Source organism: Phodopus roborovskii, unplaced genomic scaffold, assembly GCF_943737965.1.
Source record: "Phodopus roborovskii unplaced genomic scaffold, PHOROB, whole genome shotgun sequence".
In the NCBI taxonomy this organism is placed as follows: Eukaryota; Metazoa; Chordata; class Mammalia; order Rodentia; family Cricetidae; genus Phodopus; species Phodopus roborovskii.
Genome location: NW_026126514.1, coordinates 24,268,486 through 24,285,026, shown reverse-complemented (window position 1 = coordinate 24,285,026; position 16,541 = coordinate 24,268,486). Strand labels below are relative to the sequence as shown.

At 45.6% G+C, this 16,541-nt stretch overlaps 1 protein-coding gene across 2 annotated transcripts in view; it reads left to right on the top strand.

Moving 5' to 3' along the window:
* The window catches only part of Sptb (spectrin beta, erythrocytic), a 119,258-nt gene that overhangs the window by 53,195 nt on the left and 49,522 nt on the right, over positions 1-16,541 (top strand). The gene's annotated exons all lie outside the window — the stretch shown is intronic.

Sequence of the window (16,541 nt, the reverse complement as noted above, 5' to 3'; positions counted from 1 at the left end):
TGGAGCTGGCTTTTACCTGATTGGACCTGAATACCACCATGATTGCTGCCATCGTCTACCTTGTAAGAAAGCCTCAGCCCTCCCCATAGTACATTCTGGGGGTAATTTTGTCTTACAGTCCTGCTTGAGGTGACTTCCTCCTTTCCTCTCTCCACTTTATTCCCAGATACCTTGGTTCCTGGGAAACCCTGGAGGCCCCTGGGAATGGCTTCTCACTATAAAAAGGGATCTGTGGCACCTCAGACTCCCTTGTCATCAGAGGACCTGGCCATCTCCATTTGTGTCCTGTGTATTGTAGGAAACACTTTCCTGCTCGTCTTCCCACCCACCCTCCCTAGTGCCACAAAGCCCTTAGGTTTCCTTGGGTTATGGAATAACAATGCCCTTCTTCTTTTGATTAAGCAATTTCAACTTTTTTAAGTAACCAAATCAACTCGAAACATTTGGCTTGTCCTTCTGGAGCTTTACCTTGGTCTCCATGATGGCTGTATTTGTCTTCAATGGTTCTGGTGATGTTTAGGGAAGGGGCAACCATGTTTCATAATGCTTGCTGAAGGACAGAATGAGAAGTAGAACCGACCTGTGCAGACTTTTTGATTTGTTTCACAAGTAATGTGTGTACATCTTTACACACACACACACACACACACACACACACACACAACGTAGGTAGATTTCATTTTCATAATCATTTGTTGTATGCCCACAAAATTTAAATCTAATCCCCCAGCTAGACATAAAAGGAGATTGGGGAACTGCGGGGATAAATTCCATATAGCATCTGTCTCTCAGGACTTTGTGATCTATTAGGGGAAAATGAGCTGTGCTCACAATTAATTAGCATGAGTGGAACTGTAGAACTTTGGAAAGGCACATAAATTAAATAGCAATGAAAGAGCAAAGGAGATGGTACATAGAGAATCGGAATAGTTTGTGGGAGCCTTATCCATGAGCTGGAGTTGAAGGCCATGTGTAATTTGGGAAATCAGAAGGGCTTGAAGTGTATCCAGTTGGCCTGGGGAGGTGGGTACTGGCAAGCAGTTAGGTCTGGCAAGCCAGTGGGAAAGTGGTAGAGATGGGTTAGAGGCAAAGAAGAGAAGGTATCATACGAGAAACTTACAGTCAGTCCTAGTTGATCAGTTAGGGAACAGCCTTCCTCAGTGCTGGCTGTGGCTGGTTAAGTCTGTTCACCACCAAGAGCATCTTACCTTCCAAAGCATAGGAATCCTCTCCCTGGGATGGAAATGGCGCCTTCCACCCCCAGAGTGGAGGACCCCAGGCCTGGACCTTAACTCAGAAACCTGGTTACCAAGGAAACATGTCAACCTGGGATCCTTGCATTGTCTCTACAAATCACCAGACATTGCTGGCTTTCTCTTGAGAGGCGATGTGGAGTGATTTCTGCTAGAAGCTAGGGCTTTGGGAAGGTCCATTGTGCTGGGTGGACAGAGGAGAGATAGGAATGTGTGCGGTTGCTTTTGTTTTAACTTCTTGAAATTTTCATCTTCCGTACTCTTTGGAGCCATCTTAGCAGGACAGGCAGGGGTCACCCCTTCTGGTAGGGCCTCCGGAAGTGGAAGCTACGCTTGATGCCATCATATTGCATGGTCTCCTGCAGACCACCTGTGAGAACGTTCAGGCCAGAAGGCTTCGGCCCTGTGCTTCCTCATGCTGGTGGCAGCGTGCTTTCAGGTACACACGTGAGGTTGGATGTACTGGGCTGCCATTTTCTTTCTGCTATTGAAGGTCTAGAATGTAGGAAAATGTCACAAGGTCCAGATTGGAATCCTGATTCTCCTCCCGTTGCTCTTTCCATGGGAGAGTGCTGCTAGCCCTTCATCCCAGCCTACAAAGTGGGTGGCAGTACTTTCCCAAGATCAAATAAGCTAAAGTTTATGAAAAATCAATCATTAAAAAAAAAAACCTAGTGAACAGTAGGTTTTATTGGTCTCAAGAAAGCACTCTCTAAATACTTTCTGTCCTTTCTCAACCTCAGATGCCCAAGATCATGGGCTCAGTTGCCTTTTCCTGCCTCAGGGCCCATTTCTTCCTCCTTGATTACCCCTCGCATCCCCACACATACTTTACCTAGGGAAGCTGAAGTTGGAAGAAAAAGCTGATAGGCTCCTAGGATCTTCCAGACCCATCCTCGCTGTCACTCGGAATCCCGTGTACGCTCCCACTTTTTGGTAGTCCAGGATTACAGAAATTAGCCTCAAGCTTGGGCATGGATGCTGCCTCTCTCCTTGAGACCATCTGGTTCAAGACCTTTGCCTCCAGGCCTGGGGACCCAGGACCAGACTATCATAGGCTCAGTCAGATCCCCTTCCCTGCATGGCGTGGTCTTCCTGTTGGTCCTCTTCCACCTAGTGACCCTCAAGTTAACGGACTCCATCTTTTCTGTCTGTTAAGGGCACTTGCTGTCAGGGTTGGAGACGCACTCCCAATTCTTTTGTTTCCTTGTATCATTGTTGATTCTTCCCCCCCCCCCCAGGCCTAACCTAAAACAAGCCATCTGGTTACCCTGCCCTTGTGTATAAAAACTTGAGCTTGAGCTACACTAAGTGACTTTTACTTTGGAATATCTGACTGGAGTGAAGAGGAGGCGGGGGGTGGGGGGGGAGGAACTTACAGAAGTGATGCATTTGACTTTGGTGGGGGGTGGGGAGTGGGAGATGGCATGCAGTGCCCGGGTCTGGAAGGAATATTTCCTTAGGGTCTATAAACATACTCTGACTTCTTAATGTCAGACTCTGGCTGGCTGCCTTTGCCAGGCTAAGTGGTGGGTAGCCTGGAGGCTTCCTCCTGACCAGCCTTTGGTGGCTGTCTCTGCTGTGGCTATATTTCTCTCTCTGGGGTCTGCTTTAAGGGTTAGAGGAAGGGAACAAATAAAAAGCCAGACTCTCTATCCTTCCCAAAGCTCCAGCCTTTGTGTTCTGGCTCCCAGGGTCTCTTGGAGTCAATCCTCACTGACCCTCACTGATGTTGGGAACCCGTTTCCCCTCCCACTGGGTTAGAATGCACTCACAAATGTGTGTGGCTGACTGAATGGGAGGTAAAGTGCAGACACTGCAGAGAATTACAATAGCTAGTGCTGACCCCTGTACCCTCTCCTCATCGCCCCTGCCTACTCACATACCTTTCCCTGCACTTGGTTATGTACTCCAGTGAGGATGCCTGGGGACAAATGTGACCCAGGTGGAAGAGGAAAGCCAGAAAGAAAGCATCACAAAGAGGCTCCCAGAAGGGAACAGTGTAGTGTGCCTCCTCCTCCCTGCTCCGTCTTCCCACACCCGTCCTCCTTCCCACGCCCCCCCCCCCGCGTCTTACAGGCACACAGCCTGGCATCCCACTCCCCACATGCCACTCACTGTGTGATTTATGTGACGTACAGCCCTGTCATGCACACAGATGCATCTCGAAGGCTGTAGCACAGAGATCAGTCCAGAGACTCCTGAGGGGCCTGTGAGGAAGAGAGGCTGACACATTCTGTCTCCATCTTCCTGTGTTGCCCAGTGGAACAGTTCCTAAGGGAGAAACTAGACAGAGCCCCTCCTTTCAAGCAAGGGCATGACATTATGGGCTGGCTGGCTTCACTTCGCCTTTTTAAATCGGATCTCCAGGATGCTTCAGAAGGGAGACAGGCTTCCTTTCTGTGTTCCCTTTGTAGTCTTCTCCCTTACAGTGGGATGAAGCTGAGCAATGAGTGTGAGTGACAGTTTAAAGACTAAAAGTGCCTGCGGGTGATGGGGGCACTGCAGGCCCTCGGGTCACGTTCTGTAACCAGCAGATATTCCAATCCAAATCTCAGGGTGGCAGCCCTCAGGGTCCAATGCTCCTGGCTACTCCATGGGTGTCCTGGGGCTCCCCAAAGAGGGCCTGGATTTGTCCTGACCTTGGTAGCCAATGGCCTTCAAAGTCCCCTTAAGAGATGCCTGGAGAGCCCGGCATGGTGGTGCACTTCTTTAATCCCAGAGGCAGGCAGATCTCTGTGAGTTCGAGGCCAGACTGCAGAGCGAGTTCCAGGACAGCCAATGATACACAGAGGAAACCCTGTCTGGAAAAACAAAACAAAACAAAAAAGAGAGATGCCTGAAGACATTTCCCGAAGGCTGTTTTCTCCACTGGCGCCAGGATTCTGTTGTCCCTACTGACCCAGAAAGGGCTTTGTGTCCAGAGTGTCTGATTTCCCTCAGGGAGCAGGTTTTTACTTCAGTGGGTGGGCAACCACTGCTTTATGACAGCCTGTTGGTAGACTCAGAAGAAGCAGCTGCACCAAGACATCAACTTCATGGTCACAGCATTCCTCCAGCTACCTGTGAGTCCAGAGGCTGTGACACTAATGGCAGCTTTTAAGGTTTGGGGGTTTTGTTTTTGTCTTCTCCAATTTCAAAACATCTAGAAATTATATATTGGGAAAACATTATTCAGATAAATGTCTACTCTTCAGCAGTCATTTTAATAATGTACTGTCAGAGGAAGAGAAGTAATTGGATCAGCAGCTTCCTCTTGGAGGTGGGCAGTTGTGAAATTGAGCTCGACCCCAGCCGGGCCTCAGTATACATGAAGCTGGTTTCCTGTGCAGGAAACCCGCAAGAGAGGGCAACATGCCACCTGAACTCTGTGGTCCTCTAAAGAGCTCGCTGTCCATGACAGGACAGTACTTCATTCCACTGTCTCCTCTCTTCTGGTGTGTGTGTGTGTGTGTGTGTGTGTGTGTGTGTGTCTGTGTGTGTGTGTGTGTATGTGTGTATTGCCTGTGTGTTCAGATGCATGGTGTGTAAAGGCCAGAGGTCTGCCTTGAGTGACATTCTTTAGATGCTATGCACCTTGTTTTTTGGGTCAGGGTCTCTCACATGGCCCGGAACTCACTAGTTAAGCTAGGCTGACGGACCAGTGAGTCCCAAGGAATCCACCTTCCCAGAACTGCAATTCCAAGTGTCTGCCTCCATGACTGACTCCTTTACATAGGTAGGTTGCAGAGAACTGACTTAGGTTAATATGGTAAGCAACTCACTGACTGAGCTGTCTCCCAGCACCCTCTCCTCTCTGATGAAAGCTCTTCATCCTTTCTGAGACTCTTTATAGTGCCAGGCTGTTCCCCTCACATGGGTGACTACTATCTATCATTGTGAAGAAGCTTTATCAAATATTAATGCACTGAGGTTAATAATAAGATTCTGCTCCCTCCCCGTGCCATGCAGTCTGAGTGAGCCACGTTAATAGCCTCCTCCATCTTTGGGACATTCCTCTGGGTTGTCAGCCTCATCCCCAAGGGCAGGCTCTAGCATCAGACCTCCTAGGAGCAGCCGTATCTCCACCCCCAGTTCCCTGAGGGCTCCCTTGGATGCTGCCTGGCTGAAGAGGTGCCAGGGGTGTTGTTTTCAAAGTGTCTGTTCATTTTGTTCATTTTTCTTCTTTTATCATGTCGGTAAGAGAGAATGCTAGGGAGGATCCGGCAGAAGTCTGGGAGCACTTTGCATCCCAACCCTGGCTTTCAGATGCTGGAAACTGGATCTGCCAGGAAATCTCACCTTACAGTCAAGTGAGAGAAGATCAAATAGTCATACACACACCCGACCCCCCCCCCCCCACACACACACGGAAGGTTTCCTGGAAACTGCACAAGTTCATAACACCACCCATAGCTTTTACCTCAACCATTAAGTTTTCAAGCATAAGTTAATGGTAAAGGAGGGAGGGACATGTAGGAATCACCTAGAAGGCCTTAAAGGCCATAAAGAAATCCTGGAAGGAAGCAAGAGGAACCTCAAAAAAGATGGCGAAGGAGACTCTTTGCAATGAGAATGGCAAGTTGAATGGTCAAAAGGAGAGTTTGTTAGCCAAGAGAGTTCTGTGGTCTCAGGATAGGAGCTGTGGCCTTCAATAGAGGGCTGGAGAGCTGGACTGCTTTTAGCAGATAAGTGGTGTGGTTAGGTTTGGGTTTGAGGTGGTTGTTCTGACTTCATGGGAACTTCATGGGGACAGCAGGTATGAGGAAGCCATGCAGAAGTCTTATATCCCAGTGAGTGCTTGTCACATGCTGACAACACATGGCACCTGTGCATCTGTGTCCACATGCTTTATCCAAGTTGGCCCCACAACCCCCTCAAGCACCCTGTGGAGTGGGCAAGCGGAGCTGTTCCCCTCAGGCTCCACAGAGAAGACGGAGTGATATTGCTCATCACTGTTGCTCATCCTCCTCTGGCCGCCTTGCATATTCCTTAGTCTTCCATGATCCGTCTCTAACCCTAACCCACTCCAGATGATGATTCTTGCTTTTCTTTTCACCTGCAGCTTCTTGAAGCTCTCTGATCAAAACCTTGAATTCATGGATGTCCTATAGCCCCAGAATACTGTCATCAACCAGAGACCCCCGGTCCATAGAATTTTCCAGAGGAACCTGTTATTTTACCATCAGACCTTTCATGTCACCCCAAGTAGAGGCATCTGTCACTGACTCTGAACTGCCCAAGCCTTTCTGGGTCCAATCCCACTTACTCAGGGCAATCAGAATCATTGTCCTCCAACACATTTGTAGGGTTGCCCTTCTTTACCTGGGAGCCACCAAGCTCTTCATCTGGAATACCAAATTCAAATTCCTCTTTAGCGTTTGCTCTGAATCAGTTACCTGCTTTACATTCCTACCCCAAATGTGCACACACATAAACACACTTGCTGGTTGTGAATGAAATGAGGACACGACTGCTTCCAAGAGAAGGTTTTTATTGTAGATGTGAGGGAGAGCACAGCCAGAGGATTCTGGAAGAGTCCAGAGCAGGGAGAGAAAGTAGTAGACTAAACATGGCCAGCAGACTGAACCAGGCCATGAAACGAGAGGGGAAGGGTGGCAGGAGAAGAGAGAAGGAGCAAAGATCAAGGAAGAAGACCAGGAGACAAGAGCAGAGGACCAAGAGAGAGCCAAGAGGGCACATGGCGGAAACGGCAGGGCTGTATAGGAATGAGAAGCTGGGGGAAAGGAAGTCCAATGGGCTGGAGAAGTAGGGGTAGGGGGCCGGGTGAGAGGAGCTGAGAGGAGCCAGGATGGCAGCTAGGGACTCTGTAACAGGTACTTACATGTGGAGAGAGCCTGGTATGCTAGTAAACTCTGCAATTAGCCATTTGCCCTGGATTTCTTTTGGATGGGACAGTTGTCCCTGGGTTAGTCAGGGGTCTTTAGAAGAACAGAATTTATTGAATGAATCTGTGTATAAAGGGGATTTATTAGAATGGCTCTCAGGCTGTGGTCCAACTAGTCCCAACAATAGCTGTCTATCAATGGAAGGTTCAAGAATCCAGTAGTTTTTCCAGTCTGTGAGGCTCGCTGTCTCAGGTGGTCTTCAGTATACAGCACAATCCCAAACAAGTAGGCTTTAATGCTAGTGAAGGAATGGACTTATCAGTGAGAGTGAGGGCAAGCAGGCAAAGAGCAAGCTTCCTTCTTCCAAGTCCTTTATATCGGCTGCCAGCGTAAGGTGTGGCCAGATTAAAGCTGGATCTTCTACCTCAGAGAACTGGTTCTTTGATTAGAAGTGGTTCTTTGAGAACCTTCCCACTTCAAATTATTTAATTAAGGAAAAATCCTTCACAGGTGTACCCACCATTTGAATTCTAGTTAATTGCAGGTGTAGTCAAGTTGCATCCAACTATAACCATCACAGGAATGTGTACAAACACACCGACAAACATGCATGTACATATGCACACCCACACACTTGCATACACACACCGACACACGAGGGCATGCGCGCACACACACACATACCTTTCCCACCCAAGGAGCTTTGAACAGAATCCCCTTTTCTTCCCTGAATTCTAAAGGCATTATCATCTCCAAACCTCAAATCAAAACTAGCCTTCAACGATAAAAATGTTTTGATTTAAACTGACTTATGATAAGCTGGTTTCCTTTTTGGTGACAGAAAACTGCAGGACAATTACTTTTGTATCTTTTAAACACTTTATTAACCAGAATATATTTTAGCATAGAAAAGATAAAAAATAAAGAACTAAAGACATTTTAATGTCTCATAAAGCTATAAATGCCTATAGATATATGATTATATAAGTATTAGGATGTCACTAACAATTCCAAATCTTTTCACTAAATTCACTATATCAATTCTCATTAGCAAATATGCAGATTATCACTTTAATACAGTAATTCTCAACCTTCCTAACACTTCAACCCTTTAATACAGTTCCTCATGTGTGGTGACCCCCGACCATAAACTTATCTTCATTACTACTTCATAGCTGTGATTTTGCTGGTTATTATAATGTAAATATTTGATATGAAGGATATCTGATATTCCACCCCAGTGAAAGAGCCCTTTGACCCACCAAGGGGTTGCGACCCCAGGGGTTTCGAACCACTGCTTTAATGGTTTTCTAGTCTTCCTTTACACTAATTTACTCCAAGCTAGTTAGCCAACTTTATTGTGTTCACCTCTTATCATTTCTATGGGCTTTATTGTGACATTTTGTGTTTTCAGGTTTGTAGTCACATCCTAAAGCTCCTTTGGTATCAACTCTAGCTAGACCATCAAACCGCCGTTAGCTGTTCACAGTTACCTGTCTACTGGAAGTGAGTTGTCAGAAAGGGAAATCCACCCCCCCAAAATTAAATAAGAAGTCCGCCACTTATGATATATCTGAGAGGGTCTGCTTCTAATCTCGGTTGTATAAAGGATTGGCTTCTGTGTCACTAAGGCTTGTCCCAAGTTCACGGGAGTGAAAGCGTGATTCACTGCGGTTGCCTCAGCCCTGGCTGAATTGGAGTGCAAGCCTGAGCTGGAAATCTGCCTACTTACTGTTCTTCTGGTCCAGGCGCATGCCCAGTGAGCCAATCACAGGCCTCTCACAGACTGTCATATGCCTCTCACCGCCTCTTATCCTGCTTGTCTTTCCCGCTAATTTTGGCCAGAGCATTAGACTCTGAGCTGGTTAAAATGCAGATTTCTTCAAGGAGGCTTCCCTCTTGAATTTTTTATCGTTTATTCCTTGATGTTTATGAACTTCTACCCAAGTCACTATGACATCTGGTGTTTATTGTTACTAGAAGTAATATATGCTCGGGGGCTGGAGAGATGGCTGAGTGGTTAAGAGCATCGGCTGCTCTTCCAGGTTTGATTTAATTCCAGCACCCACTGTCTGAAACCTCTGTTCCAATGGGTTGGGACTCAGTCACACAGACATACATGTAGGCAAAACACCAATGTACATAAAATTTAAAAAAAAATTAAAAATATACTCTAGCAGAAATTTCCTTCCTTCCTTTCTTTCTTTTTATTTTTTTTTTGTTTGTTTTTTTGGGGGGTTTTTTTGTTTTTTGTTTTTTGTTTTTTGAGACAGGGTTTCTCTGTATTGCTTTGGAGCCTGTCCTGGAACTAGCTCTACAGACCAGGCTGGCCTCGAACTCACAGAGATCCACCTGTCTCTGCTTAAAGACGAACACCACTTTTTTTTGTCATTGTAGAAGCTTTTTATATAGCCAAGTAAGAAGAAAACAAATAATACCCATATTCTTACCACCAGCTTTTTTTTTTATCATTATTTATAAAGTCATATTATGCATATGACTTGAGAGCCTGAATTTTCTCTTAAAATATATCTTCCCCTTCCTTGTCATTGAACCTCTTATGTAACATTCTTGATACACTTGTTAATTAACTGTTGTTGCTTTTGTGGGCTGTCTTTCTCTACTCTGTCTGTTTTGGACCTGGAGATTAAATCTTGGCGCTCCTGCACGTAAGGCAAACCTCACCCCCAGCTCACCATTCTTTGAGACATTTCAAACAAAGAAAGTGGAGAAAGATGTAAAACACTCAAGGAAGTTTATGGGCATAGGAGGAATAAATAGTTAGGGCACAGAAATAAAATGTTTCATTTTATTTCTTTCAGACAGGGTTTTTCTGTGTGGTCCTGGCTGTCCTGGAACTCACTCTGTAGAGCAGGCTGGCCTAGAACTCACTGAGATGCACCTGCCTCTGCCTCCCGAGTGTTAGGATTAAAGGCATGAACCACCACCACCTGGTTAAGTTAACCACATTTTATGTAACTTTCCCAAAATATTTTAGTGTATTTAAATACATAGTCTATATTGGTTTTTCATAGATTTGTTTTAATTTTTGCACAGTTCTACACATTTTAACCCAGTGCATATTGAAATTATTTTATATTAATACATAAAAGTCTCCTCATCCTATTTGCAGTTAAATAGTTTTCCACTGTAAGAATATACAATTTTAATGTAACAAGTACCCTAATTGCATATATTTAGGTTATTTCTATTATTTAACTATTTGCAAAACTACAGTGAATAGCCCTGAACCTACTTGAGGTTATAAATGTCTGAGTGTGCCTGTGGGGTACATTCCTAGAAATGGAATCATTAGGAAAAGTATGTGCATTTGAGATTACCCTTGCCAAATTGCCTTTCGTAGAGGCAGCCTACTTAAATTCCTTCCAGCAACATGTGAATGCTGTGTCCCCAACATTGTTGCCAGAACTCGATTTTGTCAAACTTTCCGATCTTTTTTCATCTGATGAGCAAAGTATTCATGTCATCATATGCTTTCCTTTTGCTTTCTTACTTTGAGCATGAGAAATTCCAAACATGAAAATATCAGGGGTGAAGATAAAATAAACCATCATCCAAATTTAGTATTATTAATATGTCTGTGTGTTTGTGGGGTTAGTGTTATTGGTATGGCTATGTGTTTGGGGAGATTAGTGTTATTGATATGTCTGTGTGTTGGGGGGCTGAACTATTTTTGAAGTAAACTAAAGACTGTCTTGAGAGTTTCCTTTAATCCTCTTTGTCTATGTCTCTGATAAACACTTAGATATTATACCACTCTTGTGTCAAGTAGTGGTGGTGCACTCAGGAGGCAGAGGCAGGCGGATCTCTGTGGGTTCTGGGCCAGCCTGGTCTACAGAGTTACACAAAGAAATCCTGCCTCAAAAAAGATAAAACAAAACAGACAAAACAAACAAACAAAAAAACCAATGTACCACTCTTATGCCTGATACAATTAGCAACAATTCCCTGATAATCAAAATCTGAGAGAAATATTTTCCCAGTTGTCTCACGATTGCCTTTTCTAATAAGAACAGTTCATTTTTATATTTGTGTGCATATGTGTGTGTTTTAATTTATTTCTAGATTTATTTTATGTTTATAAATGTTTTTCCTGCCTGTATGTTTGTGCACCACATGTGTTCCTGGTGCCTGTGGAGGTCCGAAGAGAGCATTACATTCCCTGGAACCTCAGTTAAAGAGGGTTGTGGGCCACTGTGGAGGTGCTGGGAATCAATTCAGGTCTTCTGCAAGAGCAGCAAGTGCTGTTAACTGCTTTTTTTTTTTTTTTTTTTTTTTTTTGGTATCTCTGTAGCTTTGGAGCCTATCCTGGAACTAGCTCATGCAGACTAGGTTGGTCTTGAACTCACAGAGATCCACCTGCCTCTGCCTCCCGAGTGCTGGGATTAAAGGTGTGCTGTTATCTGCTAAATCAACCCTCTAGCATCATGTGTGTGCTTTTAATGTGCACTTCTACGAGCATTGTGGATTGCTTTTTATATATTGGAAAGATTTTTATGTGTTTTTCCTGTTAACTCCTTGTTCACGATGTTAATCATTTTCCTTTTAACTTATGAACAGTTGTGTTAGGCAGGCTATCCTGCTGTAAACTCTCAAGTTAGCCTGTGACGAGATAAGGTCTATTTTGGCTGTATAGATTGCTTTACTCTGGAGAGGTGTTGTGTCATGGTGGAAACACAGAGGTCAGAGCTGCTGACCTCACAGCTGAGATACACATTTGCACACACAGGAGGTTGGGGAGAGGCTGGGTGGTGGATCTCTGAGGGTTCGAGGCCAGCCTGGTCTATAGAGTGAGTTCCAGGACAGGCAGGGCTGTTACACAGAGAAACCCTGTCAAACAAAAGGTGGGAAGAACAAGGATGGGGACGGTGTGTTGGGTCCTGTAAGCCCTCTTGCTGTGATAAGACCCCAAACCAAGAGACTTTTGGGAATGGCTAGAGTCCATGGCCATCAGGGCAGGGAGCGTGCTGGCAGGTAGGCAGGGAGGCATGCTGCTGGGACAGTAGCTGAGTGCTTGCCTCCTCATCCTTGGGTAGGAGGCAGAGAGTGCCAACTGGGAATGCCAGGTGCTTTTGAAACCTCAGAGCCTGGCCCCTGTGATACACCTCCTCCAACAAGGCCACCCCCCTTAATCTTTCCAAATAGTCACCAACTGGAGACCAAGAATTCAAATATGGGGGCCATCCTCATTCAATCTACAATATGCCCAGTCACCCGAAGATCTCTCGCTGGGCCCCACCTCCTAAAGTTTCCACTGCCTTCCAGGAGCAGCAAGTTGTAGACCAGATCGAGCCTCTATTACGTGGACATTGGGGAGCCCATTCCAGGTCCAAACTATAGGAGTATTTTTTCACATAGTAAGCAAATTAACCTCTGTGATATACCCAATGGCATTTGTTATAGTTTGCCGTCCCACCCCCACACCCAAAACTTTTTAATACTTTGAGCTTCCAATCTTTCTGGCTTTCAGGTTTGGTGTCATACTTACCCTCTATTAGCCTTATTTTAAACAACTATCCTACCATCATTGACTATTGTATTTTTATAGTTGCATTTTGTACATTTAAGTTTTTATTCAACTAAATTTGGATCAAAAGTTGAATAAAAAATGTTCTTCCTGGAATATGAAGTACAGATTTAATTTTTGCTGAATAATCCTTCTCTCTTTTCCCTGTATATGTGAAATGTGCTTTTATGAGGTGTGAAATACCGGTATGTATCGAGGGTCATTTCTTCTTCATCTCTGTGTGCGCTTTTCATGTGATAATATGACACAATTTTATCATACTTGAAGTTTGTGTGATCCATTTGCTCAAAATTTCTTTCGTAGGCTTCAGGGAATCTTTTAAGGTTGTCTCTATGTAGATTTTAAATACTTATTTTAAGATGTAATATGAACCACTTTGTCTCTTTATTACCATTAGGGGCCTTGCAAATTAGTATTTTGGGATGACCCTACCATGCCTTCCCTGGTCTCTTTTGTCTCTAGAATTAAGTTTAAGCAATAGAATATTCCTTCCGACTTGTGCCCTTCCCTTCTTGATAGCTGGAAATTGAACCCCACCCTTCTAGTCTGTCTGTCTTTCTTTTTTAAAGATTATCTATTTTTATGTGTATTGGTGTTTTGCCTGCCCCAGCTTGAGAAAGGAAGGAGCAGAGGAGAATGAAGAGGCTGTGTTTTAATGCTGCGGAGGCATAAACTCATCAGGGTTAGGGTTTCTATTGCCATGAGGAGACACTGTGACCATGGCAACTCTTTTTGTTTTTGTCTTGAGACAGGGTTTCTTTGTGTAGCTCTGGCTGTCCTGGAACTCACTCTGTAGACCAGGCTGGCCTCAAACTCATAGGGATCCACTTGCTTCTGCCTCTCTGAGTGCTGGGATTAAAGGCATGTGCCACTACCTCCTGATGGCAACCATGGCAAATCTTATAAAGGAAAAACATTTAGTTGGGTGGCTTACATTCAGAGATTCAGTACATTATCATCATGGCGGGACATGGTGCTGGAGAGGTAGCTGAGAATTCTACATCTTGCACAGACAACAGGAACTGAACTGAGATACAGGGCGTGACTTGAGCATATATGAAACCTCAAAGCCCACCCCCACAGAGACACATTTCATCCAATGAGGCCACACCTCCTAATAGTACCACTCCCTAATGAGCTTATGGGGGCCAACTACATTCAAACTACCACACATCCATGCTCCCCCCATTCCTGCATGGATTTATTTCTGGGGCTCCAGAAATAAGCACTAGCTCCTGCAGGGCCTCTCTGAGGCTTTCCTCTTCTAGATGTTAAGATTGTTGGGTCTCTTGTAAATAGCAGGCCTCATGCACAGTCCCCTCTCTTCCTGTTCATGTGACCATGGTTCCCAGTGCAGCTGGCTCGGGGCCACTGGCCTCTCCTGCACTCAGACAGCTCCCGAAGAGCGGCTAGGCCTTGAGGGAGGAATGTGCTGAGCATGCCAGTGTGCAGCAGCCGAGTGAGCAGCTAATGGAAATTAATCCCCACCCCTGGGCCTTTACTCTGCTTTTGATCATCATTAGCCTCTCGGAATCTTTCCCATGTCTCAACACTGCAAAGTGTTCTACGGTGCTAGGGATTCTGGGTAATCCCTCTCTCCCCCCCCCCTTAAATTAAGGCAGCCAAGAGGCCATTTGCTATGCTCCAAGCCTGCAACTCCAGCATCACTGTGTATTGAAAACTGAGGAGGTCTCAGGGTGCTTTACGAGACTTCTGTACCAGTGTTTATGCCAGCCCAGCATCCTGGAGTTAGATTCTGTGTCCTTAGCTAGAAACATGTATTCTTTGCAGGCACAAATAAACAGGGGTTAGCACTATGTAGTGAAATTTTCAGATTGTTTGTTTTGTTTTGATTTGTTTTTGTAGACAGGGTTTCTCTGTGTAGCCCTAGCTGTCCTGGAACTCACTCTGTAGACCAGGTTGGCCTCAAACTCACAGAGATCCCCCTACCTCTGCCTCCTGAGTGCTGGGGTTAAAGACTACCTGGCAAACCTTTACATTTTTGCGAGCAGGAAAATGAGGAAACAAAAAGAGGTCGTTAGTGTTTGAGGATGAGTGGCCAAAACTGCCAGTCCCTGGGTCAAAGGTCCAACCTCTGAAGTAAGGAACTGGTTAGGGAAGGCCGTGGGGACAGGTGGGGACTATAGCTGGCTCTGCTAAACCCCAGCATACCCACAGTAAATACTGTGGCATTCTGTCCAGCGTATCACCCAAACTTTTTTTTTTTTTTTTTTTTTTTTTTTTTTGCTAAAGCAGCCCTTGAAATCAAGAAAACATTTTACTTTGCTGTTGTCGGAAGGGTACATTGGGGATTTCCTTGGCCCAGAGTCCCAGAATGAGTGGATGCCACTTAAGTTTTATGTTTATTTAAAGTCAACACAGTTCTCCTCCACTTCATGGAAAGCTTATTTAAGTGACTGCCTTAGAAGTGTTTATATGTGGCTCACACACCCACCATTCTTCTCATAGAGTAAGTCTGCTGGGGGTAGGAACTCTGGCTTGTCTTTGCGTTCCCTATGACCCCCACTCAGTGCCGAACACCTTATGGTTGTGCCGTAAGCATTTGCTGAATGAATGAACAGACGAATAAAGAGGCTGAGTTCTTAACACTAAAATAGCCACCAAGTAGGCAGGAATCTGATGCCTGAGCCTCCGGAGCTGCCAGCATCATACCCCAGGGGCAGCACCGGCTCAGCTCCTCTGCACGTTATGTCAAACCTGGTATTTAATAATTTAAAAAGCCAATCCTTCCCGGTTTGGACTCAGTTGAGCGCACATCCAGCCTTCTCTCCTAGTGTTGACATTCCCTCCGGGCTGGAATACCCTGTGTCTGCCATGGCTGTGACAACACTCTGCCCACTCTAGGCCCCCCAGACCTAGACACACGCCAGGTCAGCTCCGCAAGTGCAGTTCACAAAACCACAAAATCACACTGTCTTCTCTCCTGCTGCTTCTATCGTATTTTTTCCCTCCTCTTGCTACTCCTCTCTGCCATTCTCTCTCCTTCCTTTGTGCTGTCTAGTCTCTTCTCTCAAGCCCTAGCCTGGATGCCTCAGCAGTATTTACTTGCACAGAGGTACCAGTCTGTGCCCATCTAAACTAGTTTAACGTGAGCTGAGGGCTTGGGTTTGCTTACTCTGCATGGAGGTGCTCTGTCACCACCCCAGAGCTGAAAGTCAAGATCTCTTGCCTGCCATTCTGGGAGTGAGATGGTAACACATGCATGGACAGCTTCCAACCCAAACCTTCATTCCCTTAACCTCATGAGGATCAGAGGTCTGCACGTCTCAACTCCTCTTGTTATTTTCTACATAGCAGGAACTGACTGCTTGAGAGCACACAGTGTCATTAGACTTAGCACAGGCCTGCCGCATAACCCAACTGAACAAACGCTTTGCTATACCCCCATGATACAGCTGTAGAGCTGCTACCAGGCATCATCAAGCTTCGGGCCTGAGAATGAAAGGCAAATGAAACACACCACTGTGGGCCCCAGGAGCCCCAGTCTTGTAGGAAAGACATTTTCACCATTCCGTTGCAATGAGAATTCAGGAATCACAGCACACATGAGGAGACCAGAGAGGGAGTCAAGAAAAGCCCTCCTGAGAAGTCCATTCACCCTGATTCTAAAGGATGGATGGGGGTTAAATGAAGGGCATGTAGGAAAGTGCTGAGAGCATTCTAGGCAGAGGGGATGGATGGATGTAGGCAAAGGAGGACAGTGGATGGATTGAGAGATGGATAGAGATTAAAATCTGAATTCAATGGCAGAGGACTGCAGAAAATTCTGTCTGACATCAGGACACAGGTGGCTGAATCGGGGTGTCTTGCTGGTGGTGCTGGTGCTGGTGCCGGTGGTTGCCCCGCTGCCTTGGTTCTGATGGTCCCATGTTGCCAAGGTTGGCATACACT